This window comes from Phlebotomus papatasi, unplaced genomic scaffold (assembly GCF_024763615.1).
Source record: "Phlebotomus papatasi isolate M1 unplaced genomic scaffold, Ppap_2.1 HiC_scaffold_42, whole genome shotgun sequence".
Classification (NCBI taxonomy): domain Eukaryota; kingdom Metazoa; phylum Arthropoda; class Insecta; order Diptera; family Psychodidae; genus Phlebotomus; species Phlebotomus papatasi.
In genome coordinates, this window is record NW_026604623.1 from 58,169 (window position 1) to 72,710 (window position 14,542).

The window sequence follows — 14,542 nt, forward strand, 5'->3', positions numbered from 1 at the left end:
AAGTGATCAAGGGGTCTGTCATTTACAAAATAAAGGATCTAATATTTATTGACTTTTTTTATTTAATGGTTTGGAGTTTCACACAGGCATTTGATAAATTCTTTGATTGCAATAACCCAGAAAGACTTTTAAGTGATCAAGGGGTCTGTCATTTACAAAATAAAGGATCTAATATTTATTGACTTTTTTATTTAATGGTTTGGAGTTTCACACAGGCATTTGATAAATTCTTTGATTGCAATAACCCAGAAGGACTTAAGTGATCAAGGGGTCTGTCATTTACAAAATAAAGGATCTAATATTTATTGACTTTTTTTATTTAATGGTTTGGAGTTTCACACAGGCATTTGATAAATTCTTTGATTGCAATAACCCAGAAAGACTTTTAAGTGATCAAGGGGTCTGTCATTTACAAAATAAAGGATCTAATATTTATTGACTTTTTTTATTTAATGATTTGAAGTTTCACACAGGCATTTGATAAATTGTTTGATTGCAATAACCCAGAAAGACTTTTAAGTGATCAAGGGGTCTGTCATTTACAAAATAAAGGATCTAATATTTATTGACTTTTTTTATTTAATGGTTTGGAGTTTCACACAGGCATTTGATAAATTCTTTGATTGCAATAACCCAGAAAGACTTTTAAGTGATCAAGGGGTCTGTCATTTACAAAATGAAGGATCTAATATTTATTGACTTTTTTTTATTTAATGGTTTGGAGTTTCACACAGGCATTTGATAAATTCTTTGATTGCAATAACCCAGAAAGACTTTTAAGTGATCAAGGGGTCTGTCATTTACAAAATAAAGGGTCTAATATTTATTGACTTTTTTTTATTTAATGATTTGAAGTTTCACACAGGCATTTGATAAATTCTTTAATTGCAATAACCCAGAAAGACTTTTAAGTGATCAAGGGGTCTGTCATTTACAAAATAAAGGATCTAATATTTATTGACTTTTTTTATTTAATGATTTGAAGTTTCACACAGGCATTTGATAAATTCTTTAATTAAAATAACGCATAGAGACTTTTAAGTGATCAAGGGGTCTGTCATTTACAAAATAAAGGATCTAATATTTATTGACTTTTTTTTATTTAATGATTTGAAGTGTCACACAGGCATTTGATAAATTCTTTAATTGCAATAACCCAGAAAGACTTTTAAGTGATCAAGGGGTCTGTCATTTACAAAATAAAGGATCTAATATTTATTGACTTTTTTTTATTTAATGATTTGAAGTTTCACACAGGCATTTGATAAATTCTTTAATTGCAATAACGCATAGAGACTTTTAAGTGATCAAGGGGTCTGTCATTTACAAAATAAAGGATCTAATATTTATTGACTTTTTTATTTAATGGTTTGGAGTTTCACACAGGCATTTGATAAATTCTTTGATTGCAATAACCCAGAAAGACTTTTAAGTGATCAAGGGATCTGTCATTTGCAAAATAAAGGATCTAATATTTATTGATTTTTTTTATTTAATGGTTTGGAGTTTCACACAGGCATTTGATAAATTCTTTAATTGCAATAACCCAGAAAGACTTTTAAGTGATCAAGGGGTCTGTCATTTACAAAATAAAGGATCTAATATTTATTGACTTTTTTTATTTAATAGTTTGGAGTTTCACACAGGCATTTGATAAATTCTTTGATTGCAATAACCCAGAAAGACTTAAGTGATCAAGGGGTCTGTCATTTACAAAATAAAGGATCTAATATTTATTGTCTTTTTTTATTTAATGATTTGAAGTTTCACACAGGCATTTGATAAATTCTTTAATTGCAATAACCCAGAAAGACTTTTAAGTGATCAAGGGGTCTGTCATTTACAAAATAAAGGATCTAATATTTATTGACTTTTTTTTATTTAATGATTTGAAGTTTCACACAGGCATTTGATAAATTCTTTAATTGCAATAACCCAGAAAGACTTTTAAGTGATCAAGGGGTCTGTCATTTACAAAATAAAGGATCTAATATTTATTGACTTTTTTACTTAATGGTTGGGAGTTTCACACAGGCATTTGATAAATTCTTTGATTGCAATAACCCAGAAAGACTTTTAAGTGATCAAGGGATCTGTCATTTGCAAAATAAAGGATCTAATATTTATTGACTTTTTTTATTTAATGGTTTGGAGTTTCACACAGGCATTTGATAAATTCTTTGATTGCAATAACCCAGAAAGACTTTTAAGTGATCAAGGGGTCTGTCATTTACAAAATAAAGGATCTAATATTTATTGACTTTTTTTTATTTAATGGTTTGGAGTTTCACACAGGCATTTGATAAATTCTTTGATTGCAATAACCCAGAAAGACTTTTAAGTGATCAAGGGGTCTGTCATTTACAAAATAAAGGATCTAATATTTATTGTCTTTTTTTATTTAATGGTTTGGAGTTTCACACAGGCATTTGATAAATTCTTTGATTGCAATAACCCAGAAAGACTTTTAAGTGATCAAGGGGTCTGTCATTTACAAAATAAAGGATCTAATATTTATTGACTTTTTTTTATTTAATGATTTGAAGTTTCACACAGGCATTTGATAAATTCTTTGATTGCAATAACCCAGAAAGACTTTTAAGTGATCAAGGGGTCTGTCATTTACAAAATAAAGGATCTAATATTTATTGACTTTTTTTATTTAATGGTTTGGAGTGTCACACAGGCATTTGATAAATTCTTTGATTGCAATAACCCAGAAAGACTTTTAAGTGATCAAGGGGTCTGTCATTTACAAAATAAAGGATCTAATATTTATTGACTTTTTTTATTTAATGATTTGAAGTTTCACACAGGCATTTGATAAATTCTTTAATTGCAATAACGCATAGAGACTTTTAAGTGATCAAGTGGTCTGCCATTTACAAAATAAAGGATCTAATATTTATTGACTTTTTTTTATTTAATGATTTGAAGTTTCACACAGGCATTTGATAAATTCATTATTTGCAATAACCCAGAAAGACTTTTAAGTGATCAAGGGGTCTGTCATTTACAAAATAAAGGATCTAATATTTATTGACTTTTTTTTATTTAATGATTTGAAGTTTCACACAGGTATTTGATAAATTCTTTGATTGCAATAACCCAGAAAGACTTTTAAGTGATCAAGGGGTCTGTCATTTACAAAATAAAGGATCTAATATTTATTGACTTTTTTTATTTAATGGTTTGGAGTTTCACACAGGCATTTGATAAATTCTTTGATTGCAATAACCCAGAAAGACTTTTAAGTGATCAAGGGGTCTGTCATTTACAAAATAAAGGATCTAATATTTATTGACTTTTTTTATTTAATGGTTTGGAGTTTCACACAGGCATTTGATAAATTCTTTGATTGCAATAACCCAGAAAGACTTTTAAGTGATCAAGGGGTCTGTCATTTACAAAATAAAGGATCTAATATTTATTGACTTTTTTTATTTAATGGTTTGGAGTTTCACACAGGCATTTGATAAATTCATTGCAATAACAGAAAGACTTTTAAGTGATCAAGGGGTCTGTCATTTACAAAATAAAGGATCTAATATTTGATTGACTTTTTTTATTTAATGGTTTGGAGTTTCACACAGGATAAATTCAGACTTTTAAGTGAAAGGGGTCTGTCATTTACAAAATAAAGGATTGACTTTTTTTATTTAATGGTTTGGAGTTTCACACAGGCATTTGATAAATTCTTTGATTGCAATAACCCAGAGAGACTTTTAAGTGATCAAGGGGTCTGTCATTTACAAAATAAAGGATCCTTTTTTTATTTAATGGTTTGGAGTTTCACACAGGCATTTGATAAATTCTTTGATTGCAATAACCCAGAAAGACTTTTAAAATTTACAAAATAAAGGATCTAATATTTATTGACTTTTTTTATTTAATGGTTTGGAGTGTCACACAGGCATTTGATAAATTCTTTGATTGCAATAACCCAGAAAGACTTTTAAGTGATCAAGGGGTCTGTCATTTACAAAATAAAGGATCTAATATTTATTGACTTTTTATAATTTAATGATTTGAAGTTTCACACAGGCACTTGATAAATTCTTTAATTGCAATAACGCATAGAGACTTTTAAGTGATCAAGGGGTCTGTCATTTACAAAATAAAGGATCTAATATTTATTGACTTTTTTTTATTTAATGATTTGAAGTTTCACACAGGCATTTGATAAATTCTTTAATTAAAATAACGCATAGAGACTTTTAAGTGATCAAAGGGTCTGTCATTTACAAAATAAAGGATATAATATTTATTGACTTTTTTTATTTAATGGTTTGGAGTTTCACACAATTTGATAAATTCTTTAATTGCAATAACCCAGAAAGACTTTTAAGTGATCAAGGGGTCTGTCATTTACAAAATAAAGGATCTAATATTTATTGATTTTTTTTATTTAATGATTTGAAGTTTCACACAGGCATTTGATAAATTCTTTAATTGCAATAACATTTACAAAATAAAGGATCAGTTTCACACAGAGACTTTTAAGTGATCAAGGGGTCTGTCATTTACAAAATAAAGGATCTAATATTTATTGACTTTTTTTTATTTAATGGTTTGGAGTTTGACACAGGCATTTGATAAATTCTTTAATTGCAATAACCCAGAAAGACTTTTAAGTGATCAAGGGGTCTGTCATTTACAAAATAAAGGATCTAATATTTATTGACTTTTTATAATTTAATGATTTGAAGTTTCACACAGGCACTTGATAAATTCTTTAATTGCAATAACGCATAGAGACTTTTAAGTGATCAAGGGGTCTGTCATTTACAAAATAAAGGATCTAATATTTATTGACTTTTTTTTATTTAATGATTTGAAGTTTCACACAGGCATTTGATAAATTCTTTAATTAAAATAACGCATAGAGACTTTTAAGTGATCAAGGGGTCTGTCATTTACAAAATAAAGGATCTAATTTTTATTGACTTTTTTTTTATTTAATGATTTGAAGTTTCACACAGGCATTTGATAAATTCTTTAATTGCAATAACGCATAGAGACTTTTAAGTGATGAACGGGTCTGTCATTTACAAAATAAAGGATCTAATATTTATTGACTTTTTTTTATTTAATGATTTGAAGTTTCACACAGGCATTTGATAAATTCTTTAATTAAAATAACGCATAGAGACTTTTAAGTGATCAAAGGGTCTGTCATTTACAAAATAAAGGATATAATATTTATTGACTTTTTTTTATTTAATGACTTCAAGTTTCACACAGGCATTTGATAAATTCTTTAATTGCAATAACCCAGAAAGACTTTTTTTAAGTGATCAAGGGGTCTGTCATTTACAAAATAAAGAGTCTGATTTTTATTTTTTTTTACTTTATGGTTTAGAGTTTCACACAGGCATTTGATAAATTCTTTGATTGCAATAACCCAGAAAGACTTTTAAGTGATCAAGGGGTCTGCCATTTACAAAATAAAGGATCTAATATTTATTGACTTTTTTTATTTAATGGTTTGGAGTTTCACACAGGCATTTGATAAATTCTTTGATTGCAATAACCTAGAAAGACTTTTAAGTGATCAAGGGGTCTGTCATTTACAAAATAAAGGATCTAATATTTATTGACTTTTTTTATTTAATGGTTTGGAGTTTCACACAGGCATTTGATAAATTCTTTAATTGCAATAACCCAGAAAGACTTTTAAGTGATCAAGGGGTCTGTCATTTACAAAATAAAGGATCTAATATTTATTGACTTTTTTTATTTAATAGTTTGGAGTTTCACACAGGCATTTGATAAATTCTTTGATTGCAATAACCCAGAAAGACTTAAGTGATCAAGGGGTCTGTCATTTACAAAATAAAGGATCTAATATTTATTGTCTTTTTTTATTTAATGATTTGAAGTTTCACACAGGCATTTGATAAATTCTTTAATTGCAATAACCCAGAAAGACTTTTAAGTGATCAAGGGGTCTGTCATTTACAAAATAAAGGATCTAATATTTATTGACTTTTTTTTATTTAATGATTTGAAGTTTCACACAGGTATTTGATAAATTCTTTAATTGCAATAACGCATAGAGACTTTTAAGTGATCAAGGGGTCTGTCATTTACAAAATAAAGGATCTAATATTTATTGACTTTTTTTATTTAATGTTTCAAGTTTCACACAGGCATTTGATAAATTCTTTAATTGCAATAACCCAGAAAGACTTTTAAGTGATCAAGGGGTCTGTCATTTACAAAATAAAGGATCTAATATTTATTGACTTTTTTTATTTAATGGTTTGGAGTTTCACACAGGCATTTGATAAATTCTTTAAAGGATCTAATATTTATTGACTTTTTTTATTTAATAGTTTCACACAGGCATTTGATAAATTCTTTAAGATAACCCAGAAAGACTTTTAAGTGATCAAGGGGTCTGTCATTTACAAAATAAAGGATCTAATATTTATTGACTTTTTTTATTTAATAGTTTGGAGTTTCACACAGGCATTTGATAAATTCTTTGATTGCAATAACCCAGAAAGACTTAAGTGATCAAGGGGTCTGTCATTTACAAAATAAAGGATCTAATATTTGTTGTCTTTTTTTATTTAATGATTTGAAGTTTCACACAGGCATTTGATAAATTCTTTAATTTAACCCAGAAAGACTTTTAAGTGATCAAGGGGTCTGTCATTTACAAAATAAAGGATCTAATATTTATTGACTTTTTTTTATTTAATGATTTGAAGTTTCACACAGGTATTTGATAAATTCTTTAATTGCAATAACGCATAGAGACTTTTAAGTGATCAAGGGGTCTTTGATCTAATATTTATTGACTTTTTTTATTTAATGGTTTGGATTGCAATAACCCAGAAAGACTTTTAAGTGATCAAGGGGTCTGTCATTTACAAAATAAAGGTCATTTACAAAATAAAGGGTCTAATATTTATTGACTTTTTTTATTTAATGATTTGAAGTTTCACACAGGCATTTGATAAATTCTTTAATTGCAATAACCCAGAAAGACTTTTAAGTGATCAAGGGGTCTGTCATTTACAAAATAAACGATCTAATATTTATTGACTTTTTTTATTTAATGATTTGAAGTTTCACACAGGCATTTGATAAATTCTTTAATTAAAATAACGCATAGAGACTTTTAAGTGATCAAGGGGTCTGTCATTTACAAAATAAAGGATCTAATATTTATTGACTTTTTTTTATTTAATGATTTGAAGTGTCACACAGGCATTTGATAAATTCTTTAATTGCAATAACCCAGAAAGACTTTTAAGTGATCAAGGGGTCTGTCATTTACAAAATAAAGGATCTAATATTTATTGACTTTTTTTTATTTAATGATTTGAAGTTTCACACAGGCATTTGATAAATTCTTTGATTGCAATAACCCAGAAAGACTTTTAAGTGATCAAGGGGTCTGTCATTTACAAAATAAAGGATCTAATATTTATTGACTTTTTTTATTTAATGGTTTGGAGTTTCACACAGGCATTTGATAAATTCTTTAATTGCAATAACCCAGAAAGACTTTTAAGTGATCAAGGGGTCTGTCATTTACAAAATAAAGGATCTAATATTTATTGACTTTTTTTATTTAATAGTTTGGAGTTTCACACAGGCATTTGATAAATTCTTTGATTGCAATAACCCAGAAAGACTTAAGTGATCAAGGGGTCTGTCATTTACAAAATAAAGGATCTAATATTTGTTGTCTTTTTTTATTTAATGATTTGAAGTTTCACACAGGCATTTGATAAATTCTTTAATTGCAATAACCCAGAAAGACTTTTAAGTGATCAAGGGGTCTGTCATTTACAAAATAAAGGATCTAATATTTATTGACTTTTTTTATTTAATGATTTGAAGTTTCACACAGGTATTTGATAAATTCTTTAATTGCAATAACGCATAGAGACTTTTAAGTGATCAAGGGGTCTGTCATTTACAAAATAAAGGATCTAATATTTATTGACTTTTTTTATTTAATGGTTTGGAGTTTCACACAGGCATTTGATAAATTCTTTGATTGCAATAACCCAGAAAGACTTTTAAGTGATCAAGGGGTCTGTCATTTACAAAATAAAGGATCTAATATTTATTGACTTTTTTATTTAATGGTTTGGAGTTTCACACAGGCATTTGATAAATTCTTTGATTGCAATAACCCAGAAGGACTTAAGTGATCAAGGGGTCTGTCATTTACAAAATAAAGGATCTAATATTTATTGACTTTTTTTATTTAATGGTTTGGAGTTTCACACAGGCATTTGATAAATTCTTTGATTGCAATAACCCAGAAAGACTTTTAAGTGATCAAGGGGTCTGTCATTTACAAAATAAAGGGTCTAATATTTATTGACTTTTTTTATTTAATGATTTGAAGTTTCACACAGGCATTTGATAAATTCTTTAATTGCAATAACCCAGAAAGACTTTTAAGTGATCAAGGGGTCTGTCATTTACAAAATAAACGATCTAATATTTATTGACTTTTTTTATTTAATGATTTGAAGTTTCACACAGGCATTTGATAAATTCTTTAATTAAAATAACGCATAGAGACTTTTAAGTGATCAAGGGGTCTGTCATTTACAAAATAAAGGATCTAATATTTATTGACTTTTTTTTATTTAATGATTTGAAGTGTCACACAGGCATTTGATAAATTCTTTAATTGCAATAACCCAGAAAGACTTTTAAGTGATCAAGGGGTCTGTCATTTACAAAATAAAGGATCTAATATTTATTGACTTTTTTTTATTTAATGATTTGAAGTTTCACACAGGCATTTGATAAATTCTTTGATTGCAATAACCCAGAAAGACTTTTAAGTGATCAAGGGGTCTGTCATTTACAAAATAAAGGATCTAATATTTATTGACTTTTTTTTATTTAATGGTTTGGAGTTTCACACAGGCATTTGATAAATTCTTTGATTGCAATAACCCAGAAAGACTTTTAAGTGATCAAGGGGTCTGTCATTTACAAAATAAAGGGTCTAATATTTATTGACTTTTTTTTATTTAATGATTTGAAGTTTCACACAGGCATTTGATAAATTCTTTAATTGCAATAACCCAGAAAGACTTTTAAGTGATCAAGGGGTCTGTCATTTACAAAATAAACGATCTAATATTTATTGACTTTTTTTATTTAATGATTTGAAGTTTCACACAGGCATTTGATAAATTCTTTAATTAAAATAACGCATAGAGACTTTTAAGTGATCAAGGGGTCTGTCATTTACAAAATAAAGGATCTAATATTTATTGACTTTTTTTTATTTAATGATTTGAAGTGTCACACAGGCATTTGATAAATTCTTTAATTGCAATAACCCAGAAAGACTTTTAAGTGATCAAGGGGTCTGTCATTTACAAAATAAAGGATCTAATATTTATTGACTTTTTTTTATTTAATGATTTGAAGTTTCACACAGGCATTTGATAAATTCTTTAATTGCAATAACGCATAGAGACTTTTAAGTGATCAAGGGGTCTGTCATTTACAAAATAAAGGATCTAATATTTATTGACTTTTTTATTTAATGGTTGGGAGTTTCACACAGGCATTTGATAAATTCTTTGATTGCAATAACCCAGAAAGACTTTTAAGTGATCAAGGGATCAGTCATTTGCAAAATAAAGGATCTAATATTTATTGATTTTTTTTATTTAATGGTTTGGAGTTTCACACAGGCATTTGATAAATTGTTTGATTGCAATAACCCAGAAAGACTTTTAAGTGATCAAGGGGTCTGTCATTTACAAAATAAAGGATCTAATATTTATTGACTTTTTTTTTATTTAATGGTTTGGAGTTTCACACAGGCATTTGATAAATTCTTTGATTGCAATAACCCAGAAAGACTTTTAAGTGATCAAGGGGTCTGTCATTTACAAAATAAAAGATCTAATATTTATTGTCTTTTTTTATTTAATGGTTTGGAGTTCCACACAGGCATTTGATAAATTCTTTGATTGCAATAACCCAGAAAGACTTTTAAGTGATCAAGGGGTCTGTCATTTACAAAATAAAGGGTCTAATATTTATTGACTTTTTTTTATTTAATGATTTGAAGTTTCACACAGGCATTTGATAAATTCTTTGATTGCAATAACCCAGAAAGACTTTTAAGTGATCAAGGGGTCTGTCATTTACAAAATAAAGGATCTAATATTTATTGACGTTTTTTATTTAATGGTTTGGAGTGTCACACAGGCATTTGATAAAGTCTTTGATTGCAATAACCCAGAAAGACTTTTAAGTGATCAAGGGGTCTGTCATTTACAAAATAAAGGATCTAATATTTATTGACTTTTTTTATTTAATGATTTGAAGTTTCACACAGGCATTTGATAAATTCTTTAATTGCAATAACGCATAGAGACTTTTAAGTGATCAAAGGGTCTGCCATTTGCAAAATAAAGGATCTAATATTTATTGACTTTTTTTATTTAATGGTTTGGAGTTTCACACAGGCATTTGATAAATTCTTTGATTGCAATAACCCAGAAAGACTTAAGTGATCAAGGGGTCTGTCATTTACAAAATAAAGGATCTAATATTTATTGTCTTTTTTTATTTAATGGTTTGGAGTTTCACACAGGCATTTGATAAATTCTTTGATTGCAATAACCCAGAAAGACTTTTAAGTGATCAAGGGGTCTGTCATTTACAAAATAAAGGATCTAATTTTTATTGACTTTTTTTATTTAATGATTTGAAGTTTCACACAGGCATTTGATAAATTCTTTAATTGCAATAACGCATAGAGACTTTTAAGTGATCAAGGGGTCTGTCATTTACAAAATAAAGGATCTAATATTTATTGACTTTTTTTATTTAATGGTTTGGAGTTTCACACAGGCATTTGATAAATTCTTTGATTGCAATAACCCAGAAAGACTTTTAAGTGATCAAGGGGTCTGTCATTTACAAAATAAAGGATCTAATATTTATTGACTTTTTTATTTAATGGTTTGGAGTTTCACACAGGCATTTGATAAATTCTTTGATTGCAATAACCCAGAAAGACTTTTAAGTGATCAAGGGGTCTGTCATTTACAAAATAAAGGATCTAATATTTATTGACTTTTTTTATTTAATGGTTTGGAGTTTCACACAGGCATTTGATAAATTCTTTAATTGCAATAACGCATAGAGACTTTTAAGTGATCAAGGTGTCTGTCATTTACAAAATAAAGGATCTAATATTTATTGACTTTTTTTATTTAATGATTTGAAGTTTCACACAGGTATTTGATAAATTCCTTAATTGCAATAACGCATAGAGACTTTTAAGTGATCAAGGGGTCTGTCATTTACAAAATAAAGGATCTAATATTTATTGACTTTTTTTATTTAATGGTTTGGAGTTTCACACAGGCATTTGATAAATTCTTTGATTGCAATAACCCAGAAAGACTTTTAAGTGATCAAGGGGTCTGTCATTTACAAAATAAAGGATCTAATATTTATTGACTTTTTTATTTAATGGTTTGGAGTTTCACACAGGCATTTGATAAATTCTTTGATTGCAATAACCCAGAAAGACTTTTAAGTGATCAAGGGGTCTGTCATTTACAAAATAAAGGATCTAATTTTTATTGACTTTTTTTATTTAATGATTTGAAGTTTCACACAGGCATTTGATAAATTCTTTAATTGCAATAACGCATAGAGACTTTTAAGTGATCAAGGGGTCTGTCATTTACAAAATAAAGGATCTAATATTTATTGTCTTTTTTTATTTAATGGTTTGGAGTTTCACACAGGCATTTGATAAATTCTTTGATTGCAATAACCCAGAAAGACTTTTAAGTGATCAAGGGGTCTGTCATTTACAAAATAAAGGATCTAATTTTTATTGACTTTTTTTATTTAATGATTTGAAGTTTCACACAGGCATTTGATAAATTCTTTAATTGCAATAACGCATAGAGACTTTTAAGTGATCAAGGGGTCTGTCATTTACAAAATAAAGGATCTAATATTTATTGACTTTTTTTATTTAATGGTTTGGAGTTTCACACAGGCATTTGATAAATTCTTTGATTGCAATAACCCAGAAAGACTTTTAAGTGATCAAGGGGTCTGTCATTTACAAAATAAAGGATCTAATATTTATTGACTTTTTTATTTAATGGTTTGGAGTTTCACACAGGCATTTGATAAATTCTTTGATTGCAATAACCCAGAAAGACTTTTAAGTGATCAAGGGGTCTGTCATTTACAAAATAAAGGATCTAATATTTATTGACTTTTTTATTTAATGGTTTGGAGTTTCACACAGGCATTTGATAAATTCTTTGATTGCAATAACCCAGAAAGACTTTTAAGTGATCAAGGGATCTGTCATTTACAAAATAAAGGATCTAATTTTTATTGACTTTTTTTATTTAATGATTTGAAGTTTCACACAGGCATTTGATAAATTCTTTAATTGCAATAACGCATAGAGACTTTTAAGTGATCAAGGGGTCTGTCATTTACAAAATAAAGGATCTAATATTTATTGTCTTTTTTTATTTAATGGTTTGGAGTTTCACACAGGCATTTGATAAATTCTTTGATTGCAATAACCCAGAAAGACTTTTAAGTGATCAAGGGGTCTGTCATTTACAAAATAAAGGATCTAATTTTTATTGACTTTTTTTATTTAATGATTTGAAGTTTCACACAGGCATTTGATAAATTCTTTAATTGCAATAACGCATAGAGACTTTTAAGTGATCAAGGGGTCTGTCATTTACAAAATAAAGGATCTAATATTTATTGACTTTTTTTATTTAATGGTTTGGAGTTTCACACAGGCATTTGATAAATTCTTTGATTGCAATAACCCAGAAAGACTTTTAAGTGATCAAGGGGTCTGTCATTTACAAAATAAAGGATCTAATATTTATTGACTTTTTTATTTAATGGTTTGGAGTTTCACACAGGCATTTGATAAATTCTTTGATTGCAATAACCCAGAAAGACTTTTAAGTGATCAAGGGGTCTGTCATTTACAAAATAAAGGATCTAATATTTATTGACTTTTTTTATTTAATGGTTTGGAGTTTCACACAGGCATTTGATAAATTCTTTAATTGCAATAACGCATAGAGACTTTTAAGTGATCAAGGTGTCTGTCATTTACAAAATAAAGGATCTAATATTTATTGACTTTTTTTATTTAATGATTTGAAGTTTCACACAGGCATTTGATAAATTCTTTAATTGCAATAACGCATAGAGACTTTTAAGTGATCAAGGGGTCTGTCATTTACAAAATAAAGGATCTAATATTTATTGACTTTTTTTATTTAATGGTTTGGAGTTTCACACAGGCATTTGATAAATTCTTTGATTGCAATAACCCAGAAAGACTTTTAAGTGATCAAGGGGTCTGTCATTTACAAAATAAAGGATCTAATATTTATTGACTTTTTTATTTAATGGTTTGGAGTTTCACACAGGCATTTGATAAATTCTTTGATTGCAATAACCCAGAAAGACTTAAGTGATCAAGGGGTCTGTCATTTACAAAATAAAGGATCTAATATTTATTGTCTTTTTTTATTTAATGGTTTGGAGTTTCACACAGGCATTTGATAAATTCTTTAATTGCAATAACCCAGAAAGACTTTTAAGTGATCAAGGGGTCTGTCATTTACAAAATAAAGGATCTAATATTTATTGACTTTTTTTTATTTAATGATTTGAAGTTTCACACAGGTATTTGATAAATTCCTTAATTGCAATAACGCATAGAGACTTTTAAGTGATCAAGGGGTCTGTCATTTACAAAATAAAGGATCTAATATTTATTGACTTTTTTTATTTAATGGTTTGGAGTTTCACACAGGCATTTGATAAATTCTTTGATTGCAATAACCCAGAAAGACTTAAGTGATCAAGGGGTCTGTCATTTACAAAATAAAGGATCTAATATTTATTGACTTTTTTATTTAATGGTTTGGAGTTTCACACAGGCATTTGATAAATTCTTTGATTGCAATAACCCAGAAAGACTTTTAAGTGATCAAGGGGTCTGTCATTTACAAAATAAAGGATCTAATATTTATTGACTTTTTTTATTTAATGGTTTGGAGTTTCACACAGGCATTTGATAAATTATTTGATTGCAATAACCCAGAAAGACTTTTAAGTGATCAAGGGGTCTGTCATTTACAAAATAAAGGATCTAATATTTATTGACTTTTTTTTATTTAATGGTTTGGAGTTTCACACAGGCATTTGATAAATTCTTTAATTGCAATAACGCATAGAGACTTTTAAGTGATCAAGGGGTCTGTCATTTACAAAATAAAGGATCTAATATTTATTGACTTTTTTTATTTAATGGTTTGGAGTTTCACACAGGCATTGGATAAATTCTTTTTGCAATAACCCAGAAAGACTTTTAAGTGATCAAGGGGTCTGTCATTTACAAAATAAAGGATCTAATATTTTTTGACTTTTTTATTTAATGGTTTGGAGTTTCACACAGGCATTTGATAAATTCTTTGATTGCAATAACCCAGAAAGACTTTTAAGTGAT